The 26,436-nt window shown below is 36.5% G+C and overlaps 1 pseudogene; it reads left to right on the top strand.

Moving 5' to 3' along the window:
- Nucleotides 1–1,361: 1,361 nt before the first annotated feature.
- Nucleotides 1,362–24,219, top strand: Gm14622 (annotated as a pseudogene).
- The last annotated feature ends 2,217 nt before the right edge of the window (nucleotides 24,220–26,436 follow it).

Here is a 26,436-nt window from a genome sequence, read left to right on the forward strand (position 1 = left end):
AGCCAGTAGTAACTTATTCCCACCTCCTGAAAACTCCCTTAGAAGTGATGGTGCCTGGTACTCCATGTACGCATGTGCAGGGTATATTGAGCCAATCAGCACAGTCCCTGGGTGAGACCTATTTTCTCCAGCTGGCATCACAAAGGGTCCTCAGAATCCTCTTTTCTGGGCATCTTTGCTGACAACGGTTTTTTACCATTGAGGAGCTGAGCTGGTGCATTTGTGAGGGTGTTCACCTCTGAGATAACCTGTAAGTGATAATCGGCTCTGGTCAGGGTTGTTGGACAGTTAATCAAGGTGTGACAGAGCATCTCAGGCCCAGGAGGCCACTCTGTTGGGAAAAGCCTCCTCATTGCCATTTCTATGGCTTCTGAGGTTAAAATGAAGGTGGAGTACTGTATTCATGGCAGAGGATTGAACAGCCCAGGGCCTTAGAGGATTGTGAACCCTTGGAGGACACAATCTTGGGGCCCCGGGATAGGATCACAGACTCTGGCGGCAGGACTGGCGGTCAGGGGAGCAGGGAGCCATTGGGTGAGGAGCCTTGGCACTTGTCCTGTGTGCTGTCCGAGAACCATTAGAAACAAACTGAGGATTCCTCCCTCTTCGTTGTCTTCTCTATGTTGTGTTCCTTTGGTATAGATTGTATGGACATTGCAGACAGGGAAGTGGCATAGGAAGAATGAAAGAAGAGAAGAAGAGGAGACATTGCAAGACATTAATAAGTAATCTGGGATGGATTCTGACCAAGGATCCTCCTATCTCAATCGCCCATGTATTGGGATTAAAGACTTGGACCACCAAGTTCATCTTTTTCTCTCAGTTTTAGTTCCTTAGGATGGGAAGTTCGTTTGTAGCTCAGGCTGGCCTTGCTTGGGCTGGCCTTGAACTTAAAATCTATAGATGTTTGAAATCCTAGGCTTCCCCCAGTCCCAAGTTTCTTCAATATAAGAATTTTCTGTGTGGGTGGCAGTAGTGAGTGTTTGTTGTAGACTGAGCATTGGGGTTTCTTGACATGGATATATAGTTACCATGTTCGTTACCTTTCTGCATAGTACTGTGAGTTTACTTAAATACTGAGATACACTGAGAAACAGAATTGGTAATGTATTGTTTAAAAAGAATCTTTGGCGATAGTACCAAAATTCAGATGTCTCAATGGTTAAATGCAAACACGGTTTGCTCATTGTTTTGGTGTGAAGGGGAGGACTCACATATTAAAGGCTAGCCTGTTTTTGCCTTTTTAAAACTGAGAAATGGCAGATTGTTAACTTTGGTTCTAAAGGAGGTTTTTAAATAAGTAAGTTAAAGAAGATTTTAAAACAAATTTGGGAGGGAGAAGGACATGATAAATGGGATACATGGAGGAAACGGTAAGGGGAAGCGCGCACACACACACACACACACACACACATATACATACACACACACACACATATATACGTACATATATATATATATATGTCACCATATTGAATATGTATACAAAACTCTCTGATAAAGACAAATTATTAAAATTGTAAGTGTTATAAAACAAAAGAAACAATCTTTCATTGAGCTAAGATAATTATTTGACGTTTTGAAATTTTTTACTAATAAAATGATGCTTTGGATTTTGATAACTAATTTATTTTTGTTTTCCTTTTTATTTTTTTTTCAACTAAGAAGACATCTGAGTGCTTAAGAGAAAAGTGGCTCTTAAGAAACTGTGGGTGATTCCAAAGGAAGGTTACTTATTACTTCTTGACTGTGATGATGAAGAAGATGACATTAATTTTTTGGAGGAGGCTCATTCTGAAGGTCTCTTATATCCAGTGTTGGGTATTGTGTCCTGCAGTTCATTAGACTTTAAGCTAGTCACCTGAAATTGAAGAATTCATTGCTAAGTGTTTTCATATACTTCATTTTTAATTTTACCTATATCTATATATTCCTATACCTGAGTTTTAGAAGCACATATAAGTACTCTTGGCACTGTAGTAACGATATGTTTAGAAACAATAACTAGCTATGATTTTACCCAAGTAAAAGACCTAAACGTTGTTCCTATATGTTAGCAGAAAGTGTATTTATTTCATAAAACCTGCAAATAAATTATTTCATTCCTTTTTTCTATTATATATTTTCTTTATTTACATTTCAAATGTTATCACCTTTCCTATTTTCCCTGTAAAAACCCCCTCTCCTCTCTCCTCTCCCCTCTCCCCCTGCTCCCCAACACACCCACTCCCAATTCCTGGCCTAGGCATTCCCTAATACTGGGGCATAGGACATTTACAGGAACAAGGGTCTCTCCTCTCATTGATGACTTACTAGGCCATCCTCTTCTACATAGGCAGCTGGAGCCTTAAGTCCCACCATATGTTTTATTTGATTGGAGCTTTATTCCCAGGGAACTCTGGGGGTACTGGTTAGTTCATAATGTTGTTCTTCCTATGGCGCTGCAAATCCCTTATGTTCCTTGGGTCCTTTCTCTAGGTCCATCATTGGGGACATTGTGCTCAGTCCAATGGATGTCTGTGAGCATCCACTTCTTTATTTGTCAGGCACTGGCAGAGCCTCTCAGGAGATAGCTATATCAGCTTCCTGTCCACATGCTCTTGTTGGCATCTTCAATAGTGTCTGACTTTGGTGGTGGTTTATGGGATTTATCCCCTAGTGAGGCAGTCTCTGGATTTCTTCAGTCTCAGCTCAAAACTTTGTCTCTGTAACTCCTGCCATGGGTATTTTCCCCATTTTAAAAATGAACAATATATCCACACTTTGGTCTTCCTTCCTCTTGAGTTTCATGGGTTTTGAAGATTGTATCTTGGTTATTCTGAGCTTCTGGGATAATACCCATTTAGCAGTGAGTGCATATAATGTGTGTCCTTTTGTGATTGGGTTATCTCACTTAGGAAGATATCATCCAGATTCATCCATTTGTCTAAGAATTTCATGAATTCATTGTTTTAATGGCTATGTAGTAATTCATTATGTAAATGTACCATATTTTCTGTATCCCTTCCTCTGAAGAGGGACATCTGGGTTCTTTTCAGCTACTTGCTATTATAAATAAGGCTGCTATGAACATAGTGAAGCATGGGTCATTATAACAAGTAGGAATATCTTCTGGAAATATGCCCAGGAGGATTATTGCTGAATCTTCCAGTAGATCTCTGTCAAATTTTCTGAGGAAACACCAGATTGATTTCCAGAGTGGTTGTAACAGCTTGCAATCCCACCAGCAATGGAGGAGTGTTCCTCTTTCACCTTATTTTCACCAGCATCTGCTGTCATCTGTGTTTTAGATCTTAGCCATTCTGACTGGTGTGATGTGGAATCTCATGGTTATTTTGACTTACACTTCCCTGATAATTAAGGATGTTGAACATTTTTAGGTGCTTCTCACCCATGCAGTATTCCTTAGTTGAGAATTCTTTGTTTAGTTCTGTCCCAAATTTTTAATAGGGTTATTTGATTTCCAGGAGTCCAGCTTCTTGACCTAGTTATATATATTGGATATTAGTCCCCTATCTAATTTAGGATTTGTAAATATTTTTCCCATTTATTGGTTGCTGTTTTGTCCTATTGACAGTGTCCTTTGACTTACAGAAGCTTTGCAATTTTATAACGTCACATTTGTCTATTCTTAATCTTATAACACAAGCCATTGCTGTTATAGTCAGGAATTTTCCCCCTATGTCCCTATCTTCGAAGACCTTCCTCACTTACTCCTCTATAAGTTAGAGTGTCTCTGGTTTTATGTGGACTTCCTTGATCCACATAGATTTGACCTTATTACAAAGAGATAGAAATGGATCAATTCACATTCTTCTACATGATATCCATCAGTTGTGCCAGCACCATTTGTTGAAAATGCTGTCATTTTTCCACTGGATGGTTTTAGCTCCCTTGTCAAAGATCAAGTGACCATAGCTGTATGGGTTCATTTCTGCGTCTTCAATTCTATTCCATTGGTCTACTTGTCTGTCACTATACCAGTACCATTCAGTTTTTATCACAATTGCTCTGTAGTACAGCTTTAGGTCAGGCATGGTGATTCCACCAGAGTTTCTTTTTCTGTTGAGAATAGTTTTTGTTATCCTAGGTTTTTTTTTTTATCCAGATTCATTTGCAAATTGCCCTTTCTAACTCACTTATGAATTATGTTGGAATTTTGATGGGGATTGCATTGATTCTGTAGATTTCTTTCAGCAAGATAGCCATTTTTACTACATTAATCCTGCCAATTCCCGAGCATGGGAAATGTTTCCATCTTCTGAGATCTTTGATTTCTTTCTTCAGAGACTTACAGTTTTTATCATACAGATCTTTCACTTCCTCACTTCGAGTCACACCAAGATTTTTTATACTATTTGTGACTATTGTGAAAGGTGTTGTTTCCCTAATTTCTTTTTCACCCTTTTTATCCTTTGAGTAGAGAAAGGCCACTGATATGTTTGAGTTAATTTTATATTCAGCTACTGCACTGAAGTTGTGTATCAGATTTAGGATTTCTCTGGTGTAATTTTCATGGTCTCTGATACATGCTATCATATCTTCTGGATATAGTGATATTTTGACTTCTTCCTTTCCAATCTGAATCCCCTTGATCTCCTTTTTGTTGTCGAATTGCTCTGGCTAGGACTTCAAGTGCTATAGTGGATAGGTAGGCAGAAAGGGGGCAGCCTTGTTTAGTCCCTGATTTTTGTGGGATTGCTTCAAGTTTCTAACCATTTATTTTAATGTAGGCTACAGGTTTGCTCTCTATTGCTTTTATTATGTTTAGTTATGGGCCTTGACTTCATGATCTTTCCTGGACTTCTATTATGAATGGGTGATGTATTTTGTCAAATGCTTTCTCATCATCTAATGAGATGATCATGACTTTTTGTCTCAGAGTTTGTTTCTATTGTGGATAAAGTTGATGGATTTCCATATATTAAGCCACCCCTGCATCACAGGGATGAAGTGTACTTGATCATGATGGATGATCGTTTTGATATATTCTTTGATTTGCTTTACAAAGCTTTCATTGAGTATTTTTGCATCAATATTCATAAGGGCAATTGGTCTGAAATTTCTTTTCTTCATTGGGTCTTTGTATGGTTTGAGTATAATTGTATTTTTGGCTACAAAGAACAAATTGAATAATGTTCCTTCTCTTTAGATTGTGCATAATAGTTTGAAGAATATTAGAATTAGGTCTTCAGGAAGATCTGATAGAATTCTGTTCTAAACCCATCAGATCCTTGCCTTTTTTTGGGGGGGGGAGCTATTAATGACTACTTCACTTTCTTTGGGGTCATGGGAGTATTTACAGTGTTTACCTGATCCTGATATAAATTTGGTACCTGATATCAGTCTAGATAAGTGTCCATTTCTCTTTTGATTTTGCATAATAGTTTGAAGAGTATTGGTGTTAGGTCTTCAAGAAGATCTGATAAAATTCTGTACTAATCTCTTCAGATCCTGGGCTTTTTTGGGGGGAGACTATTAATGACTTCTTCTATTTTTCTAGGATTTATGGGAGTGTTTGCAGGGTTTATCTGATCCTGATTTAAATTTGGTACCTGATATCTGTCTAGATAAGTGTCCATTTCTTTTTATATTTTGCATAAAAGTTTGAAGAGTATTGGTGTTATGTCTTCATGAAGATCTGATAAAATTCTGTACTAAACCTATCAGATTCTGGACTTGTTTTGGGGGGAGACTATTAATGACTGCTTCTATTTCTCTAGGGGTTATTGCAGTATTTGCAGGGTTTATCTGATTCTGATTTAAATTTGGGACCTAATATCTGAATAGAAAAATGTCCATTTCATCCAGATTTTCCAGTTTTGTTGAGTATAGACTTTTGTTTTAGGATCTGATGATTTTTTGGATTTCCTAACTTTCTGTTGTCTTGCCTCCCTTTTCATTTTTGGTTTTGTTAATTTGGATACTGTTCCTGTGACCTGTATTTAGTCTAGCTAAAGTTTGATCTATCTTGTTGATTTTCTCAAAGAACCAGCTCCTGGTTTGGTTGATTCATTGTTTAGTTCCTTTGTTTCCACTTGGTTGATTTCAGTCCTGACTTTGATTGTTTCCTGCCTTCTACTCCTCTTGGGTGAATTTGCTTCAGTATGTTCTAAAGCTTTTAGTTGTGCTGTCTAGCTGCTCCTGTATCCTCTCTCCAGTTTCTTTTTAGAGGCATTCAGAGCTATGAATTTTCCTCTTATCACTGTTTTCATTGTGTTCCTTATTTTTGGGTATGTTTTAGCTTCATTTTCATTAAACTCTACAAAGTCTTTAAGTTCTTTATTTCTTCCTTGACCGAGTTATCATTGATTATGTTGTTGGTCATCTTCCACATGTATGTGGGTTTTCTATTATTTATATTTTTATTGAAGATCAGCCTTAGTCCATGGTGATCTGATAGTATTCATGGGATTTTTATATCTGTTGAGGCATATTTGTGACTGATTATATGGCCAATTTTGGACAAGGCCTCATGAGGTGCTGAGAAGAAGGGATATCCTTTTGATTTAGGATAAAATGTTCTATCAATATCAACTAAATTCATTTGTTTCATAACTTCTATTAGCTTCACTGGGTCTCTTTTTATTTTATGTTTCCAGGATGTGTCCATTGATGAGAGAGGGGTGTTGAAGTCTTCCACTATTATTGTGTGCAGTGCAATGTGTGTTTTGAGCTGTACTAAAGTTTCTTTTATGAATGTGGATACCCTTGCATTTGGAGCATCGATGTTCAGAATTGGGAGTTCATCTTGGTAAATTTTAACTTTGATGAATATGAAGTGTCTCTCCTTGTCTTTTTTGATAACTTTGGGTTGAAAGTTGATTTTATTTGATATTAGAATGCCTTATCCAGCTTGTTTCTTGCCACCATTTGCTTGGAAAATTGTTTTCCAGACTTGTACCCTGAGGTAATGTCTGTCTTTATCCCTGAGGTTTATTTCTTTTATGAAATAAAATGCTGGTCATGCTTACACATTCAGTCTATTAGTCTATGTCTTTTTATTGGGGAATTGAGTCCACTGATATTAAGAGATATTAAGGAAAAGTCGTTGTTGCTTCCTTTTATTTTTGTTGTTAGAGTTGGGATTTTGTTCATGTGGCTATTTTCTTTTAGATTTGCTGCAAGATTACTTTCTTGCTATTCTAGAGTGTAATTTCCATCCTTGTATTGGAATTTTTACCTTTATTGTCCTTTGAAGGGCTGGATTTGTTGGAAGATATTGCTTAAATATGGTTTTGTCACAGAATACCTTGTCTTCTGAATCTATGGCAAAAGAGTTTTACTGCGAATAGTAGGCCTGCCTGTTATTTGTGCTCTCTTAGGGTCTGTATGACATCTGTCATGGATCTTCTGGCTTTCATATCTCTGGGGAGAAGTTAGGTATAATTCTGATAGGTTTGCCTTTATATGTTACTTGACCTTTTTTTTTTCCTTACTGCTTTTCATATTCTCTTTGTTGTGTGCATTTGGTGTTTTGATTATTATGTGAAGGCAGGAATTACTCTTCTGGTCCCAAGTGTTTGGAGTCCTGTAGTCTTCTTGTACGTTTATGGGCAACTCTTTCTTTAGGTTAGGGAGTTTTCTTCTATAATTTTTTGAAGATATTCACTGGCCCTTTAAGTTAGAACTCTTACTTCTTATCTATACCTATTATCCTTAATTTTGTCTTTTCCTTGTGTCCTGAATTTCTTTGACATAATTATTTCATTTCTAAAAGCTGTTTCAAAAACTCACATAGGAAGTTTTTCCAGGGAAATGCAAATCTTTAGTACTTTATTAGCTATTACTAATATAGCATACTTTATATGTTTCCATTTTCTATTGTTAATACAGTAAAGAGCCCAGCATTTCACAAAGATGAGAATATGTTGCCTCACATAGAAGCAGATGAAGATATGGGGTAATATTTTCAATTTTTTTTTTTTTTTTGCCAGTTCAATAGTGTACTTCAAAAGTAGTGTTTGTGATCCCTTTACTGGAGAAGTAGATTTAGGAAGATCAGCAATTCAAGGTCAGACGCAGCTATATATTAAGTTCAAGCCCAGCTTGTTGACCTTGAGACCTTGTAATCTCAAACACATAGCAACTAAAACAATAGGACCCCCTGCATGAGATCTTCCCAGATATACACACAAAGAAAAGGAGAAATATTATCAAAATAAGGGGGGATCATCTGGAAAGAAGAAATATCTCAGCAAGAGTGGGAGAGTTATGAAGAAAATACTGTGGGGTGTAATTATATGAATTGTTAAAAGTAAATAATTCAGGTTCACTTTGGTTGTCTGCCACGTATTTTATATGCATATGACATTTGTTCCAAACCAAACATTATATATTTAGTATAAATAATTAAAAGAAGTTTCTGTGTAGAGTTTTGTGTATGCTAGGCAAATGCCCTACCAGTCAACTACATTTCTAAATTTAATTTTTATTGTCCTTTTTTTCATAGAGATGAAGTAGACCGTATGTTGGATAAATCTGGAGGTACGTGTTTTTGGAGATATTTGCCTATTGTTTGAAGAGGACAGAAGAGGGCATCAGGGGCTGAAGAGATAGCTCAGTGGTTAAGAGCACTGCCTGCTCTTCCAGAGATTCTGAGTTCAAATCCCAGCAACCACATGTTGGCTCACAACCATCTGTAATGAAATCTGATGCCCTTTTCTGGTGTGTCTGAAGACAACTACAGTGTACTTATTTATAATAATAAATAAATCTTAAAAAAAATAGAAGAGGGCATCAGATCTTCATAAACCCTATAACATAGGAGTGTAATTTTAGGTTTCACAGTAATTATAGTTTTCTTCAAAACACATACAGATGACTTCTCACCCAACATTCAGAACTAAAGCTGAAGTTGTAGCTCAGTGGTTTTTATATTACATATAAAAGCAATGAATTTCATCTTCAGTGTCAAAAAACAAAACAAAACAAAACAAAACAAACAAACAAAAACCAACACACCAAATTAACAAAAATCCTACCAAACAAAACAGAGCAATAAGCCTCACAAATGAAATGTTATTTTGTCCAGTATTCCTAATTAACTGCAAATTCAAAAGTGAGCAAGAAACCCAATTTGTTGTTGTAAGGAAACAAAGAAAACCAGCATTAAGCATTTTAGGAACCTAAAATTAGGCATGATTAGAGAAATACAAAAAATAAAATAAATAAACAGTGGCTACAGCAACAGGACAAATCTCCCAGAGGGACTAGGGAGATGGTTCTTTTGGTAAAATGCTTTCCTTGAAAATAAATGGACTTAAGGTGGGGGCTTACAATCACTTTAAAAATTCAGGCTGCAGCCCAGTGCTGAGTAGGTAGAAACAGCTAGCTGGCTAGCCAGGCTAATGACATTGGTGAGCTGCATATTCAGAGAGACTCTGTCACAAGATTTAAGTTGGGTCAGGCAGTGGTGGCACATGCATTTAATCCCAGCATTTGGGAGGCAGAAGCAGGGTGATTTATGATTTTGAGGCCACTCTTGTCTACAGGGTGAGTTCAAGGACAACCAGGGCTACACAGTGAAACCCAGTCTAATAAAAACAAATATATATATATGTGTGTGTGTGTGTGTGTGTGTGTGTGTGTGTGTGTGTGTGTGTGTGTATGTGTGTTTGTGTGTGTAAATATGATTGAGAATACAGCAGATGTCCATTTCTGGACTGCTTATGCACACATATACTAAAATGTATACACATCATTTTTGCTGAATCTCTTTTTACTATTTACACAATCCATTAAAATTATGGTGTTTTTTTTGGAAATAGACAATATTAGGAAAGTGTCATGTTTTTATAATGTCCACTGTATAGTAAAAATAAACACCTATCGAGAGAAAAGATCCAGCATACCTTAAAACATGCACAGGACAGGGATGGAAAGATGGCTTAGAAATTAAGAGCACTTGTTACTCTTGGAGAGAACCAAGGTTTAGTTCCTAGGACCCACATAATGGCTCACAGCCATTTGTAATTCTAGAACCAGGGGATTTGGAATCCTGTTCTAGTTTCTATGAACACCAGACATGCATGTTGAACAAATACAAACATGCAAAATCACGTTAGTTTTTTAGTAAAACAAATCAGAATTGCACACAACAGCCCCTTCAACTAAAACAAAGTAGGAGAATCTTCTTTGGGGTTCATTTTATTTTATCTTTCAAGTTAGTATTGCAACATTTGAAAATGGAAGACTTCTGGGTAGTAGTGGCAGCTAAAATACTAGCTCCTTTTTTTGCTGGTTCAATTAAAGATGTCTGATAGAGCCTCTCTCACCCTTAGTACGCATGTGCAAACACAGCCAATCAGCAAGGGGCTTGTCTGAGATTGTTTTTCCACTGTCCAAACCCTGTTACCCAGCATGCTTTGTGGTGGCCACCAAGCCTAGTTCTTGAGGAAGCATGGTAGGGAGAAGTCTCTGTGGAGGTAGTCAAAGACCTTTTGAAAGTTGGTTAATCCTGCTTCAGCTGGGGGTCCGGGTGTGGTGAAGGTGTAGGGGCAGAGGTGTTACTTCAGGAGTAAGGAGTGGAGGTGAGCCTCTCTGGACTCTGGATGGTACCACTTCTGTGTTCACAATCGACTTTACCCACCTAGGCCTCTGTGGAGAAAAACAGAGAACTTCGCTAAGGGCAGGAGTTTAAACAGACAGCACCTAGCAGAAATCAGGAAGGCCAGGGAATTGGAGACCCTGAAAGTCTTTCTGGGGCCTAGGTATTTGAGGTGTGAATAAACTGGAGGTCATTTAGTGATGGAAACAGACTAGAACGTTTTCTGTGTTTTTGCTGCTGCTGCCCTCCAGGAATTCATGAAAAACAAACTGAAGACCAGTCTTCATTTTCCTCTACCTGGTATTGAAAGGCCAGATTGCCGAAATTTGTATATATAGGTTCCAAACTGCCTCCAAATCCAGAGGCTCCTCTCAGCCTCAGAAGTGCTGGGACTTCAGACATAATCCTGGGCAGGCTGTGTATATTTATGCATTGTTTTGGTTTAGGGAAGTGAGCTCTAACTCTGTATCTCAGAAGTGTTGGAAACCTCATGTGCAGCTTGGACTCACCTTGAAACTGAAGTCCTCAGCCTTACAAATGTACTGGGGCCTGAGGAAACATGCCTGCTTTATTTTTAATTTTTAATTTTATTTTCATTGTTGAACACTGAACCCAGAGCTTCTTGCTGTAGCAGAAAATATATGTCCAGCCAGACAGAACTTTATAATTTACATTTGCTTTAGATTTGTATTACAATTAAAAAGATTGAGGAGCTTGCTTGTGATAATAGGAACTATGATTTTATTTGGAGATTGAAATGCAGACAAAGTTGCTCAATTTTATCAAAAACCTGCAGGAATAGGACCAACATGCAGATCCTCCTATGATTAGATATAAACCAAATTGAAGTCACAGTTAAAGCCATCATATTGTGTGTGTGTGTGTGTGTGTGTGTGTGTGTGTGTGTGTGTGTGTGTGTGAGAAAGAGAGAGAGAGAGAGAGAGAGAGAGAGAGAGAGAGAGAGAGAGAGAGAGAGAGAGAGAGAATTTTAAACTGGAAAAATAACAAACTCTTAGTCCTTTATAGTAAGGAAGCCCAAGATACTTTATTCAAAAACCTACAGTAATCGGACCAACATGCAGATCCTCCTATGATTAGATATAAACCCAATTGAAGTCACAGTTAAAGCCATCGTAGTGTGTGTGTGTGTGTGTGAGAGAGAGAGAGAGAGAGAGAGAGAGAGAGAGAGAGAGAGAGAGAGAGAGAGCAAGAGAGAGAAACAGAGAGAGAGAGAGACAGAGAGAGAGAGAGTTTTTACACTGAAAAATAACAAACTCTTATTCCTTTATAGTAAGGTAGCCCAAGATAGTTTATTCAACTTAAATAATTCTTTGTAAAAAATGTGTACATATTAAACACAAGGTTAATAATGGCTATTTTTGAAGCCAACTATTGTGTTCCATATTTAAATACTAAGGTCTTTAGGATTAAATAAGAGGGTAATAGAAATATGGTTTTATCTTTAAACCCTTCATGCAATTATGAAGTGCTGTTTTTATAAAAATCATTCCTTAATGTTATTTTGTATGTCAATTTTATTACTTTAAGTAATTTTTTTGGATTCAAATGGCTTGAGAAAATTTATTTATTTATTTTTATTTTAAATCAGAAAACATAAGTTTCTCAGTGGAATGGCAGTGTTTTGCACGTTCTGTAGAGGCACCAATGGAAAACAGGAATTTGTTAAGTGGTGAACAGCAAGATGGGAATGCTTCAGAATTGGACCTTATGGAAGGTACCAGATATTTAATGTTGGGCATAGATGTTACACTTCCTTTTTTTCTCAGTTATTCTAATTAGGCTTGTAAAGGAGATCGAAAATCTCATATTATATCTCTTTTCTTTAAACACAACATATAAATAAAGAGTTTAAAACATATTTTTAGATGACAATTAGACATTACTTCATTTTGTTTAAGTTCTAGACAAATAATAGATCTGTATGAAACCTAATGTTGGCACTATGCCTGAATGATCACAAAGTATTTCATTAAAATTTGCAAAATAAAATAATTGTTTCAATATCTTGTTTTATTATCAACCCAGTTCAGAATCCAGTAACTCATGATGATTAGAATGACATTCCTGAAGAAATAGTTGGAGATACATGGTAATATGTTCAAACTTATTATTTCCTTCTTAGTGTAAGTACTTCCAGAAAATTTTAATTGATTGTATAGCAAGTAATCTATATTAATAATTGGAATGTGATGTATATTACAAACAAGGTTTCCATAAGATTAATCTGTAATTTGAATGGTTTTCTTGGAGGGTGTTGTGCTGTGGTTCAAATTCTCATCGTCCTGCTTGTAGGACAAAAGCTGAGCCATCAGACTGTATCCCCAGCATCCTTACTTTTTAGAACTTGAACTACTTCACAGAACTCCAGTACAAAATATTCTGGGAAAATTTGAAGGTACATTTTAGATATATAATTTGTTTGAAACTATATAGTATTAACATAATTTACATATTAAGAAATATTGGTTAATACACTATATTATATCTTAATGAGTTATTCCTATTTATATGTAGTATTTTGTAAATATTTTTATTTTAATTCATTTTTATTTTTATTACATATTATATTTATTTGCATTTCAAATAATAGCACTTTCCTGGTTTCACCCCAGAAACTCCCTATTCCATTACCCCTCCCTGTGCTTCTATGAGGGTGTTCCCCACCCACCCATTCCCACCTCCCCACACTGGCATTTGCCTACAATGGAGCATCGAACCTTCACAGGACCAAGGACCTCTCCTCCCACAAGGCCATCCTCTGCTATATATGCAGCTAGAGCCATGGAACCCCATCTTTGGTTGGTGGCTTAGTCCCTGGGTGCTCTGGGGTGTCTGGTTCGTTAATATTGCTGTTCTTCCTATAAGATTGCAAACCCCTTCAGCTCCTTCAGTCCTTCCTCTAACTGTTCCACTGGGGAACATATGATTAGTCTGATGGTTGGCTATGAGCATCAGCCTCTTTTCTCTGGCAGAGCCTCTCAGGAGACAGCATTATTAGCCTCCTGTCAGCAAGCACTTGTTGGCCTCCACAATCGTGACCTGGTTTGTTGTCTGTCTGTATATGGAATGTATCTACATGTTAGGCAGATTCTAGATGGTCATTCCTTCAGTCTCTGCTCTGTATTTTGTCTCCATTTCCTCCCAGGAGTATATTGTTCCCCATTCTAAGAAGGACTGAAACACCTACACTTTATTCTTCCTTCTTCCTGAGATTCATGTCTTCTGTGAATTACATTTTGGGTATTCTGAGCTTTTAGGCTAATATCCACTTATTAGTGAGTGCATGCCATGTTTGTTCTTTTGGGATTGGGTTACCTCACACAGGATGATATATTTTAGATCCATCCATTTGCCTGTGAATTTCATGAAGTCATTTTCTCTGTACCATTACCATACATTTTTCTCAGTATTTCTCTATAATACAGCTTGAGGTCTGGGATGGTTCCCCCTGAACTTCTTTTATTGTTGAGAATTTTTTTTTTGATATCCTTGATTTTTGTTATTCCAAATGATTTTTCAAATTGCTCTTTTTATCTCTATGAAGAATTGAGATTGAATTTTGATGGAGATTGCATTGAATCTGTAGATTGCTTTTGGCAAGATGGCCATTTTTTCTAAATTAGTTGTGCCAATATGATCATGGGAGAACTTTCCATCTTCTGAGATTTTCAGTTTCTTTCTTCAGAGACTTGAAGTTCTTGTCATACAGATCTTTCACTTTCTTGGTTTGAGTCAGACCAAGTTTTTATAGTTTGTGACTATTGTGAAGGGTGTTGTTTCCATAATTTCTTTTTCAGCTTGTTTATCCTTTGATTAGAGGAAAGCTACTGATTTGTTTGAGATAATTTTATATCTTGCCACTTTACTGAATTTCTTTATCAGTTTTAGGAGATCTATTGTGGAATTTTTTGGGGTCACTTACATATACTATCATATCATCTGCAAATAGTGATATTTTGACTTCTTCCTTTCCAATTTTTATCTCTTTAACCTGTATTTGTTGTCTTGTTGCTATGGATATAACTTCTAGTACTATAGAATACTACTATATTATATACTACTGTGAATAGGTAGAGAGAGAGAGAGAGAGTGGGAAGCCTTATCTAGATTGTGTTGTATGATATTAGTGGAATTGCATCAGGTTTCTCTCCATTTATTTTGATGTTGGATACTGGTTCTCTGTATATTGCTTTTACTATATTTAGGTATGGGCTTTTAATTCTTGATCTTTCCAAGACTTTTATCATGAACGGTTGTTGAATATTTGCACATGATTTCTCAGCATCTAATGAGATAATACTGTATTTTTAACCTTAAGAATGTTTACTTAGTGTATTACTTTGATGAATTTCCATATATTAAACCATCCCTGTATCCCTGGGATGAAGCTCACTTGATTATGAAGGATGATCATTTTAATGTGTTCTTCGATTGGGTTTATCAGAATTTTATTGAGTATTTTTGCATCAATATTCATAAAAGAAATTGGTCTGAAGATTCCTTTCTTCATTGGGTCTTTGTATGGTTTGGGTATAAATGTAATTGTGGCTTCATAGAACAAATTGAATTCTGTTCCTTCTCTTTTGATTTTGCATAATAGTTTGAAGAGTGTTGGTATTAGGTCTTCTAAGAAGGTCTGATAGAATTCAGTACTTTACCCCTGGGGTTTTTTTGGGAGGGGGTTGGGAGACTATTAATGGCAGCTTTAGTTATTTAGGGGTTATGAGACTGTTTATAGGGCTTATCTGATCCTGATTTAAATTTGGTACCTGATATCTGTCTAGATAATTGTCCATTTCATCCAAATTTTCCAGTTTTGTTGACTATAGGTTTCTGTAGTAGTATCTGATGATTTTTTGGATTTCCTAAGTTTCTGTTAGTACATCTCCCTTTTAATTTCTGGTTTTGTTAATTTGCATACTGACTCTGTACCCTCTCTTTAGTGTGGCTAAGGGTTTATCTATTTTGTTGATTTTCTCAAAGAACTAACTTCTGATTTGGTTGGTTTTTTGTATAGTTCTTTTTGTTTCTATTTGTTTGATTTCAGCCCTAAGTTTGATTATTTCCGGCCTTCTACTCCTCTTGGGTGAATTTGCTTCCTTTTGTTCTAGAGATTTTAAGTGTGCTTTCAGGCTGCTAATGGGTGCTCTCACCAGTTTCTTTTTGGAGGCACTCAGAGCTATTAGTTTTTGTCTTAGTAATGCTTTCTTTGTGTCCCATAAGTTTGGATATGTTGTAGGTTTGTTTACATTAAACTCTAAAAAGTCTTTAATTTCTTTCTTTATTTCTTCCATGAACGAGTTATCATTGAGTAGATTATTATTAACCTTCCAAGTGTATATGAGCTTTATATTATTTATGTTATTATTATATTGGGGGGTAGATTGAGACAGGGTTTCTTTTTGTATCTCTGGCTTTCCTGGACTCACTTTGTAGGCCAGGCTGGCCTTCAACTCAGAAATCTGCCTACCTCTGACTCCCTAGTTTTGGGATTAAAGGTGTATGCCACCACTCCCTGCTTATTTATATTATTATTGATGATCACCCTTAGTTCCTTGTGTCTTGATAGGATGCATGGGATTACTTAAATATTTTTATATCTATTGAAGCCTGTTTTGTGACTCATTATGTTATTAGTGTTGGAGAAAGCATCATGAGGTGTTGAGAAGAAGGAACATTCTTTTGTTTTATGATAAAATGTTCTATGATATCTATAAATATAGATATATGTTAAATCCATTTATTTCATAATTTCTCTTAATTTCACAGTGTGTCTGTTTTGTTTCTGTTTCCAGGATCTGTCTGTTGCTGAGAGTGGGGTGTTGAAGTTTCCCTCTATTATTATGTGGGGTATACTATGTACTTTGAGCTTTAGTAACGTTTCTTTTATGAATTTGCCTGCCCTTGCATTTGTAGCATAGATATTCAAAATTGTGTGTTCATCTTTGTTGATTTATCCTTTGACAAATATAGTGACATTCCTTATCTTTAAAAAACAAACAAACAAAAAAACAAAAACAAAACAAAACAAAACTTTTGGTTGTACGTTGAGTTTATTCCATAGTTGAATGGCTATTCCAGCTTGTTTCCTGGGAATATGTGATTGGAAAAAAAATTTCCAGCCTTTTAGTCTGAGGTAGTGTCTGTCTTTGTCACTAAGGTGCATTCCCTATATGCAGCAAAATCCTGAGTTCTGTTTATGTATCCAGTCTATTACTCTATGTCTTTTATTGGGGAATTGAATCCATTGATAGTAAGAAATAATAAAAACCAGTGATTGATGGTTGTTTCCTGTTACTTTTGTGTTTCGAGTTGGAATTATGTTTATGTAGCTATTTTCTTTGGTTTTTTTTTTTTTTTTTTTAAGAAAATTCTTTCCTTGCTTTTTCTATGGTGTAGTCTCCCTCCTTGTGTTGTAGTTTTCTATCTATTTTTTTGAAGGGCTGGATTTGTGGAAAGATATTGTGTGAATTTGGTTTTATCATGGAATACTTTGGTTTCTCCATCTATGGTAATTGAGAGTTTTGTTGGGTATAGTTGCCTGGCCTGTATTTGTGTTCTCTTAGGTTCTGTAGGACATCTGTCTTGGATCTTCTGGCTTTCATAGTCTCTGGTGAGAAGTCTGGGGTTATTCTAAAAGGTCTGCCATATATATTATTTGATCTTTTTCCCTTACTGCTTTTAACATTCTATCTTTATTTAGTGCATTTGTTGTTCTGATTATTATGTGTGGGGAAGAATTTCTTTTCCGGTCCCGTTTATTTGGAGTTCTAATATGTTCACGTGCATCACTTCTTTAGATTTGGGAAGGTTTCTTCTATAATTTTGTTGAATATCTGGCCCTTTGACTTGTGAATCTTCTCTCTCTTCTATACCTATTTTCCTTAGTTTTTGTCTTCTCATTTTGTCCTGGATTTCCTTGATGTTTTGGGTTAGGAGATGTTTGCATTTTCCATTTTCTTTGACTGTTGTGTCAATGTTTTCTATGGTATCTTCTGTACCTGAGATTCTCTATTCTATCTCTTGTATTCTGTTGGAGATGCTTGCATCTATTTCTCCTAAGTTTTTTTTCTTTCTTTCTCCAGTTTCATCTCTTTGTGATTTTTTATTACCTCTATTTCCATTTTTAGATACTAAATGGATTTTGTTCTATTCCTTCACTGTTTTATAGTGTTTTCCTTAATTCTTTAAGGGACTTTTGTATTTACTCTTTAAGGGCTTCTAGCTGTTTGCCTGTGTTCCCTGTATTTCTTTAAGGGAACTATTTTTGTTCTTAAAGAACTCTATCATTATCTTGAGATGTGATTTTGAATCTGAATCTTTCTTTTCCAATATGTTGGGCTATCCAGGACTTGCTGTGGTGGCCAAACTGTGTTCTGATCATGCCAACTAGTCTTGGTTTCTATTGCTTATATTCTTGTGCTTACCTCTCACCATCTCATTTCCTTTGGTAATACTTTCCCTTGCAGTCTCTGACTGGAGCTTCTCCCTCCTGTAACCCTGGTTGTGACGGAACTCATCAGAGTCCAGCTGTCTCTGGGATCCAGGGATCCTGGGATCCTGATATGCTGGGTATGTCTAAGCTCCTGGAAGTCAAACTGCCTCTTGGATCCTTAAAACCCTGGTATAACCAATCTCCTGAGATCCTGTGTCAGAGCTCCGGGGAGTGAAGATTTTTCTTGGTGTTGCAAGATTTGGTGGGGTGCCAAGTCACTAGTTTTTCTCTGGACACAGATGCAAGCTGCAAGGAACCCATGCCTCTGTCTGGGAGGGTGTTTTTCTTTCCCTGGTTTATGTGGGGGGTGTCAGATACACAGGGTGTTGGGCAAGATGTTGTGCCCTCAGCTGTGATCTTCTGTCAGAACTGGAGTGTCCCTTGGTTTGTCTGATCTCCGTGGAGTCATGCTTCTTTTGTGATCCTGTGATCTTGGGCATTTCAGATACCCGAGAGTTGAGCTCCTTCTGGGTGTTTTAAGAGTGGGTACAAGGGCAGTACCCCAGGTCTGATCCAGCTATAGTTTCAGACCAATAGGGAACCATGCCACTGCCAAGGCAAGAATGCCTGTGTCCCTGGATCCTTTGGGACTGAGTTACTCCAGATGTTGGGGATGCATCTGGCAAGGTAGGAGTTCCTGTGTCCCTGGATCCTTGGGGACTCAGTTACTTCTGATGTTAAAGCCATTCTTGTGATCTTGGGAGTACTAGAGCACCTGGGAGTTGAGTTTCCTGTTGGTATTGTGAGACTAGGTGCAGAGTCAGCACACAAAGTCTACCCATGACACAGACTCTTGCAAATATTTTTGATTTAGCCCCATGGACTTATTTTTTTCTATGGTATAGAGGTGAAAATGGTGCTTTTTGAAGAGGTGTGACATTAATGAAACTTCATTTTTATTTTATTTTTTTGCATGTTTGTGTCTGTGGTACATGTATACATATGTGGAGGGCAGAGGAGATTGTTGGCTGTTGCTCTTTTACTTTCTACCTTATTCCCTTAAGACATGTTCTGTCACTGAACATGCAGCTAGACAAGCAGCCAGCAAGTCCTAGGAATTCTCACTCTGCCTACCACAGTGCTGCTATTGTAAAAGCAACCATTAATGGTGGCTTTTGTAGATGGGTAGTAGATTCAAACTTGCGAACCTCCTCCTTTCAGAGTAAACCCTCTTAACTTCTGTGGCATCTTTGTAACTGCTTTACAGGGATTTTTAGGGGAACAAAAATGATGTAAACATTTTTATTGTTCCATGTATTCAAAGCTAAGTGATATGTATACAAATTCTATACATGCAACAGTTTTTATGTGACCCAGTGTTAATTTTATATTAAGTCATTTTCTTTTCTAGGACTCCTCTGTGCTTCTGTCTTTATATGGCACAGTGCAAAAAAAAATTCTTTAATGAAACCCTTATTCCTTTTCTTAAAATTTCATTTTATGGGTATGTTTGTTTTCCTTGCATGTGTGTATGCTCACAGCTTGTATGTCTGGTAACTGAGGAGACCAGATGAAGGCATTGAATCCCCTGGAACTGGAGTTATAGGTTGTGAGCAAACTTAGAGGTGCTGGGAATCTAATCTCAGATCTATGGAAGGGAACCAGTGCTCTTAACTGATGAATCATCTCTCCAATCCCCTCACTGCTTTTTTGTTTTTGTTTTTGTTTTTTTGTCTTGTTTTTGTTTTTTTTAAAAGAATTACATAACTGAAAGTAAAGACAACTTTACTAACCAGTGAGAGATTGATACTCAGATCTCAAATAATCTGTTTTAAATTATATATTTTTGAATGTTACATGAGCTTTCTTAGAAGACAATAATTTGTCTTTGAGATATGGTCTCACCATGTAGTTCAAGCTGGCCTGAATTTTGCCATGTAACCTACCTTGTCCTATACACTGGACATATCCTGCTTAAGATTCCTAAACTAGGATCATAGACCCAAAACTTCCTCCATGACTTAGGAAACAATGTTCTTAATACCTATTTTTTAGACTTATTTATGTGTATTAGTGTTTTGCTTGCAGGCATATATGTGCAGCACATATATGCCTGTTTCCCATAGATATCAGATGATTATTTCAGTTACCTTGGACCTGGAGTCACATAAAGAGAACACACATGGAAACTTATATCAAAGATTCTTTCAAAGGAAGCAACCAGAAGTTAGGACAACTTTGGCAAATGAACAAAAGGGAGAGGTAGAGATGTTAGTTTTGTAGGGTCACACTTGTATAGTTTTAAAAATTATATGTGGCTGAAGTTTAAAAAAAAGTCATGTCTGAGCCTTTAGTAAAAATGTGTGACTTTGATTTTGTCTAAGCATTTAACCTTATAACTTCATGCCTTGAAGGAAACTAAATCTAACTCTTAGAAGTCTGTGAAAATTATTATTTTCTACTTTAAGTAGCTGTTAATGAGATTTTAAATTTTGATTAACAATCATTGTGGAAACAAAGAAATCTTGCACAAAATCTTAGAAATGTAATTTCTGGTTTATTATGTTTAACAATATGGAAAAGGATCAATTACATATGCAGACAATTGGTATATTTTAATTGACTTATGTTTTGCACAAATTCTTAACTGAATCAATATAGGAAAATAAATTAGACCTTATATTTGGTAGAAAATAATGAAAAAATACTTTGAAATACAGTCAATTTTCTAAAATAAGATATATATGTATTAGAACGTATTTAATTTTGAAAAGCTAGAACATAAAATAAGACTTCTCTGATAATCTTTTAGGGAAAATTCTATGCTGATTTCCCATTAGATAACTTTACACTGCTTTTTTTCTTTTTTACTATGAAATGGTCAATTTAATTTGTTTTAAATGTTCTTTTTCATATTGGTTTGAAATATGATTGATATCATTACTTTGCTTTACAGGGAGATGATCAACAACAAGTCGTGTGAGCAGTATAAAACTACATTTCAGAAGTTTGATATGGATGTCCAGAATTTCAATGAACAGCAAGAAAAATCAGTGGTTTGTATCATAACTACCTTTATAATTAACCTAGTATAACTATGTATCATGTAGGAATAGAGAAACTAGCCTTGTGTTGGGCACACAAAACATAATCAAGTTTCATTATCTATCTTTGGCTCTGTTCTAGTCCTACTGAGTTGTAAACCAGAGAGATATGGTCACATACTATATAAATGAAAACCACTAGGCACTTTATGGTAGACCAGATCTTAAATTTTCAAGAGGCAGACATTTGCTGAAGGATGAAGAGAGGATTACCAGTTTCTACAAAAGGAAGCAAAATATGTCAGCCTCAGGTACAGTCGAAAAGAGAGAGAAAGCTTTCTTACTGGTGTCATCTGGACTCTGTTATTAATATTAGAAAACCAAATCAAACTGGAAAATCAGTTCTCACAATCCTAAACTTAGTACAAATTTACTAACAACAGTGGATGGAAACAACCTTTCTCAACAGCCCTGGCAGAATATTCCTGTGAAAGAATATCACTAACTATTTTAAATCATCTCTCGATTAATGTACCAATTACTGTAGTCATCACATGGTTTCCAAGTAAGATCTGAGATGATGACCATAGTAACTAAATTTTATTTGATTGGTTAATAGTTTGGGAAGTATTCAATTTGAAATGAACAGGAGATCCATTCCTACCTGAAAAGCCATTTTCAAAAAAAAAAAGCCAAAATGAAAGTTCATTGGGTGGTGAGTATTTCATAACCACCAAACTCAGATTTCGTTCAGAGATAAGAAGATTCCCAGAGCTTCGTAGCCACCAGATGTAGCCGACCTTATGAGTCAGTTCAGAAAAGAGATAGGGACTAAAGATAGAAAATAAATAAATACTCCAATTGAAGGCAATTTTTAAACCTTGAACTCTGGATAAAATTTCAGGGGGTGTGCTCATCTGTGTAAATGAGGAGTCTAAAGACAGACCCCCAGAGTATTTCAATACTTGTAATTCTGCATGGGGCGGAGGTGAGAGGGAACTAGTAAAGGAACATAATAATTGGTAGAAAGAAAACTATAATGAGTGAAAGAAAACTTTTAAGGAAGAAAAGATCAGTAACTGTGTCATATGCTACTAATAGGCAAAATAAGATAAATTTGCAGGGCTGGAAGATGGTTTAGTAGGTAATCTTTTTCACTGTAGGCATGGAGACCCGAGCTTATATTCCCTGCATAGGCATGAACACACAAACCACCGACACTATCAGCAACAACAACAAATTAGCAAAACTAAAAACAAACTACCACAAAAATGAAAGTTCATTGGGTGGTGAGTATTTCATAACCACCAACTGAGATTTCGTTCAGAGATAAGAAGATTCCCAGAGTTTCGTAGCCACCAGGTGTAGCCTAATGGATGAGCTCTAGGTTCAATGAGACACTTTCTCCCAACAGTGGGGTTCAACCAAAGAAGACACCCAATTTTAATCCGTTGTCTCATTATATCTAAATGTGCAGGTTTTTTAAGATAAACTTCACAAAGTGGAGGTCATTGTACTTAATCAGGATGATTTGAGTGGAAATGTGAGGTACAAAGCTGATCACAGTGAATAAAGAAAAAAAAAAGGAATGTAGTAGCCCAGGGAGAAAAAGAGTAAAGGGCTTGTCTTAAGTTTTTAAAAAATGCAAATTACCATGGTTGTGTGCTAAGATGAAGAGTACAAAGAGAAATTTGTATTAGTACTTCGCTGTATTACTGAGATTGGAACTTAGAGAAAACCAATCTACCACCAAACTTTGTCCACAGACATTTTTTAGGCTTTATTTTGAAGAAGGGTATCTTTAATTGATCAAGACTGTTCATGATCTTGTGATCATTCTAACTCAAACTTTATAAAAGTTAGTTGTATAGGCATTACACTGACAGCAAGCAAGAGTCATATATTTAAAATAACAGTTACAATTGATGAAATTCTTGAGAATAGTTGAGACAAGTGAAGACATTGGGCTTAGTAAAGAACAAGTATAAGGCATCCTTAAGAAAGGAAGAGAAAGTAGAAGACATGGCACATACAATTTAGGTGGAGGGTAGATACAGAGATGAGGTAGTGAACCACCTCCTGGGATTGCTTCTGCTATTAATTAAAAGGAGGCCATCTTATGGTAAAAGCATTAACATTACCTAGAGTTAAACTTCCCGGGCTAGGATTTTACCAAGTTCATGTTTACATCATGCATTCATATAAACATAACAACTTGGGAGGCAAAGGCCAATATGTGTAGCATGGCAAACCCTTTTTATAAAAAAGAATGTTACCCCACAATTTGTAGTATAAATTCATTTAATGTTACTGTAAAAATATAAGTATATTTATTCATAATATTTGTTAAAGTGTTAAATCAGGTGGAAAACTATTCCTTTTAAGTTTCATATGGAATTATGTTTGCTCATGTAACATTTTAGTATTGGAGATACATTAAATGGCTGACTGTTAGTCTAGCGTTCATGCTGCATGGTAGTAACAACAAAATTAACAGAATTGTTATAGTAATGTTTTCTTTTTACATTTGGAGAACAATTATAAAAAAGAAGAACAAGCATTAAAACTGTCCAAATGTAGTCAGAGCCACTTCTTGGAAGCAATTAAAGACATGCATAAGAGGTACTTGAAGGTATTTTGCTCATGGTCCATAAAATGTCCTTAGGAAACTAAATATGTTTTGGGAATCATAAAGTTTAACTACTTACTATTTTCAATTGTTTCTGTCTGAATTGACTGATATTATCTGTAACATCCTTATGGCTTTCTAGGAATTATTCAAGACCTGAAATCATCAATTGGGAGTTTGACCTCAGATGTACCTTATAGTTTATTAACACTATAATTATCCTGCTTAACTAAACATAGCACGTCTAGATATCATTTACACAGAATCTTTCATATTTGTATCCTTGGGAGCTTGTTTAGTAACAAGTGCTTTTCTTTTTTAGGGTTTGATGAACTTGGAGACCAACAACTCCGATATGCTTTTTGATGTAGATGGTGAATTGAGAAAATGAATGTCTGTGTTTAAAAGAGACATCATGAAGCATACTCTGAAGTACTCATCTACATTCCCATCTTGAGACTAATGAAGCATGCAAATTTTTCACTTGATAGTACATTTCTAAGCAAATAAAAAATCCGCTAACTTTTTGTCTCTTATGAAACAGAGTTTGAAAGTCTCTTTAATCCTTGTATTTCTGATGATTCTAAGAAGGAAGTTAAACCCTACTGATGTGATTATAAAGATAAGTAGGTGGTATACATTTAGAGACATAATAGAACTCCATTATTTTTAAACATCTTTAATTGTTTTTTTCTTTAAGGTTAAGATATTTTTATATTAAATTCCAAACAAAATCCATATAAATGAGTGAGTGGCAAATAGTCCTTTTGTACGGAACTTCCACACACTAATGTAGTGAATTCTTTAAAATTTATTCTTTAATCTTTTTTTATAAGTTCAGACTTTATCCCCTCCCTTGTCCACCCTCTGACTGTTCCACATCCCATACCTCCCCCCCCCACACACCCATCTCCAAGAGGATGTCCCCACCATCCTACCCCACTCCACCAGACATCCCTTCTCCCTGTAGACTTAAGTCTCTTGAGGGTTAAATTCACCTTCTCCGACTGAGTCCAGACCCGGCAGACCTCTGCTGTATATGTGGTGGGGGGCTTCATATCATCTGGTATATGCTTCCTGGTTGGTGGTTCAGTGTCTGAGAGATCCTGGAAGGTCCAGGTTAGTCGAGACTGCTGGTCTTTCTACAGGTTCTCCCTCTTCCTCTGCTTCTTCCAGCTTTTCCCTAATTCAACCACAGGAGTTCCCAGATTCTGTCCATTGGTTGCATGTAAATTTCTGCATCTGACTCTTTCACCTGCTGGTTAGGTCTTTCAGAGGGCAGTCATGATTGTCTCATTTTTGTGAGCACAGCATAGCATCAGTAATAGTATCAGGCCTTGATGCCTCTCTTTGAGCTGGATCCCAGTTTGGGCCTGTCACTGGATCTCCTTTTCCTCAGGCTTCTCTCCATTTTTGTCCCTGCTGTTCTTTCAGACAGTAACAATTATGAGTCAGAGCTTTTGACTGTGGGATGACCACCCCAACTTTACACTTGATGTCTTGTCTCTCCACTAGAGGAGGACTCTATAAGTTCCCTCTCCTCACTGCAGGATATTTCATCTAAGGTCCCTCCCTTTGAATCCTGAAATTCTCTCACCTCCCAGGTCTCTGGTACATTCTAGAAGGTTTTCTCACCTCCTACCTAACAAAGTTTTCTGTTTCCATTCTTTTTGCTGGTCCTCAGTGCTTCAGTCCTGCTCCCCACCCCCACAATACCTGATCATGTTCCTTTCTTCCTGTCCTTGTCCCCTTTTCCATCCAAGTGCCTCCTTCCCCCTCCCTGTAGTGATTTTTGAACCTTAACATTTCTAATTATTTTTATTCATAAAGATAGTTGAAACATTTTTTGATTCATTATCTTATTAGTTCCCGAAGGTACAAGATACAAATATCGAAGGCACATTGGTTTGGTTTTACTTCATTTATTTGATTTTTGAGATAGGCACATAGTATGTTTTGTATGTCTAGGAAGGTCTAGAATGTTTAGGTTCAGCATTCCATGTAGGTGCTATACAGGTATGTGACAACATACCTGGCTTACATTGTTCTTAAGAAAATAGTCCCAAAAAATCTCCTATAAACAATATAAAATTAAAACTGTCAGCTCTGAGAGATGAAAATATTTCCTGTTCGAAACCCATCTCAGGGAAAAAGACAGACACTACCTCAGAGTGAAAGGCTGGAAAACAATTTTCCAAGCAAATGGACTGAAGAAACAAGCTGGAGTAGCCATTTTAATATCGGATAAAATCGACTTCCAACCCAAAGTTATCAAAAAAGACAAGGAGGGACACTTCATACTCATCAAAGGTAAAATCCTCCAAGAGGAACTCTCAATTCTGAATATCTACGCACCAAATGCAAGGGCAGCCACATTCATTAGAGACACTTTAGTAAAGCTCAAAGCATACATTGCACCTCACACAATAATAGTGGGAGACTTCAACACACCACTTTCTTCAAAGGACAGATCGTGGAAACAGAAACTAAACAGGGACACAGTGAAACTAACAGAAGTTATGAAACAAATGGACCTGACAGATATCTACAGAACATTTTATCCTAAAACAAAAGGATATACCTTCTTCTCAGCACCTCACGGGACCTTCTCCAAAATTGACCATATAATTGGTCACAAAACAGGCCTCAATAGATACAAAAATATTGAAATTGTCCCATGTATCCTATCAGACCACCATGGCCTAAGACTGATCTTCAATAACAACATAAATAATGGAAAACCAACATTCACGTGGAA

The sequence above is a fragment of the Mus musculus genome, chromosome X (genome assembly GCF_000001635.26).
Source record: "Mus musculus strain C57BL/6J chromosome X, GRCm38.p6 C57BL/6J".
In the NCBI taxonomy this organism is placed as follows: domain Eukaryota; kingdom Metazoa; phylum Chordata; class Mammalia; order Rodentia; family Muridae; genus Mus; species Mus musculus.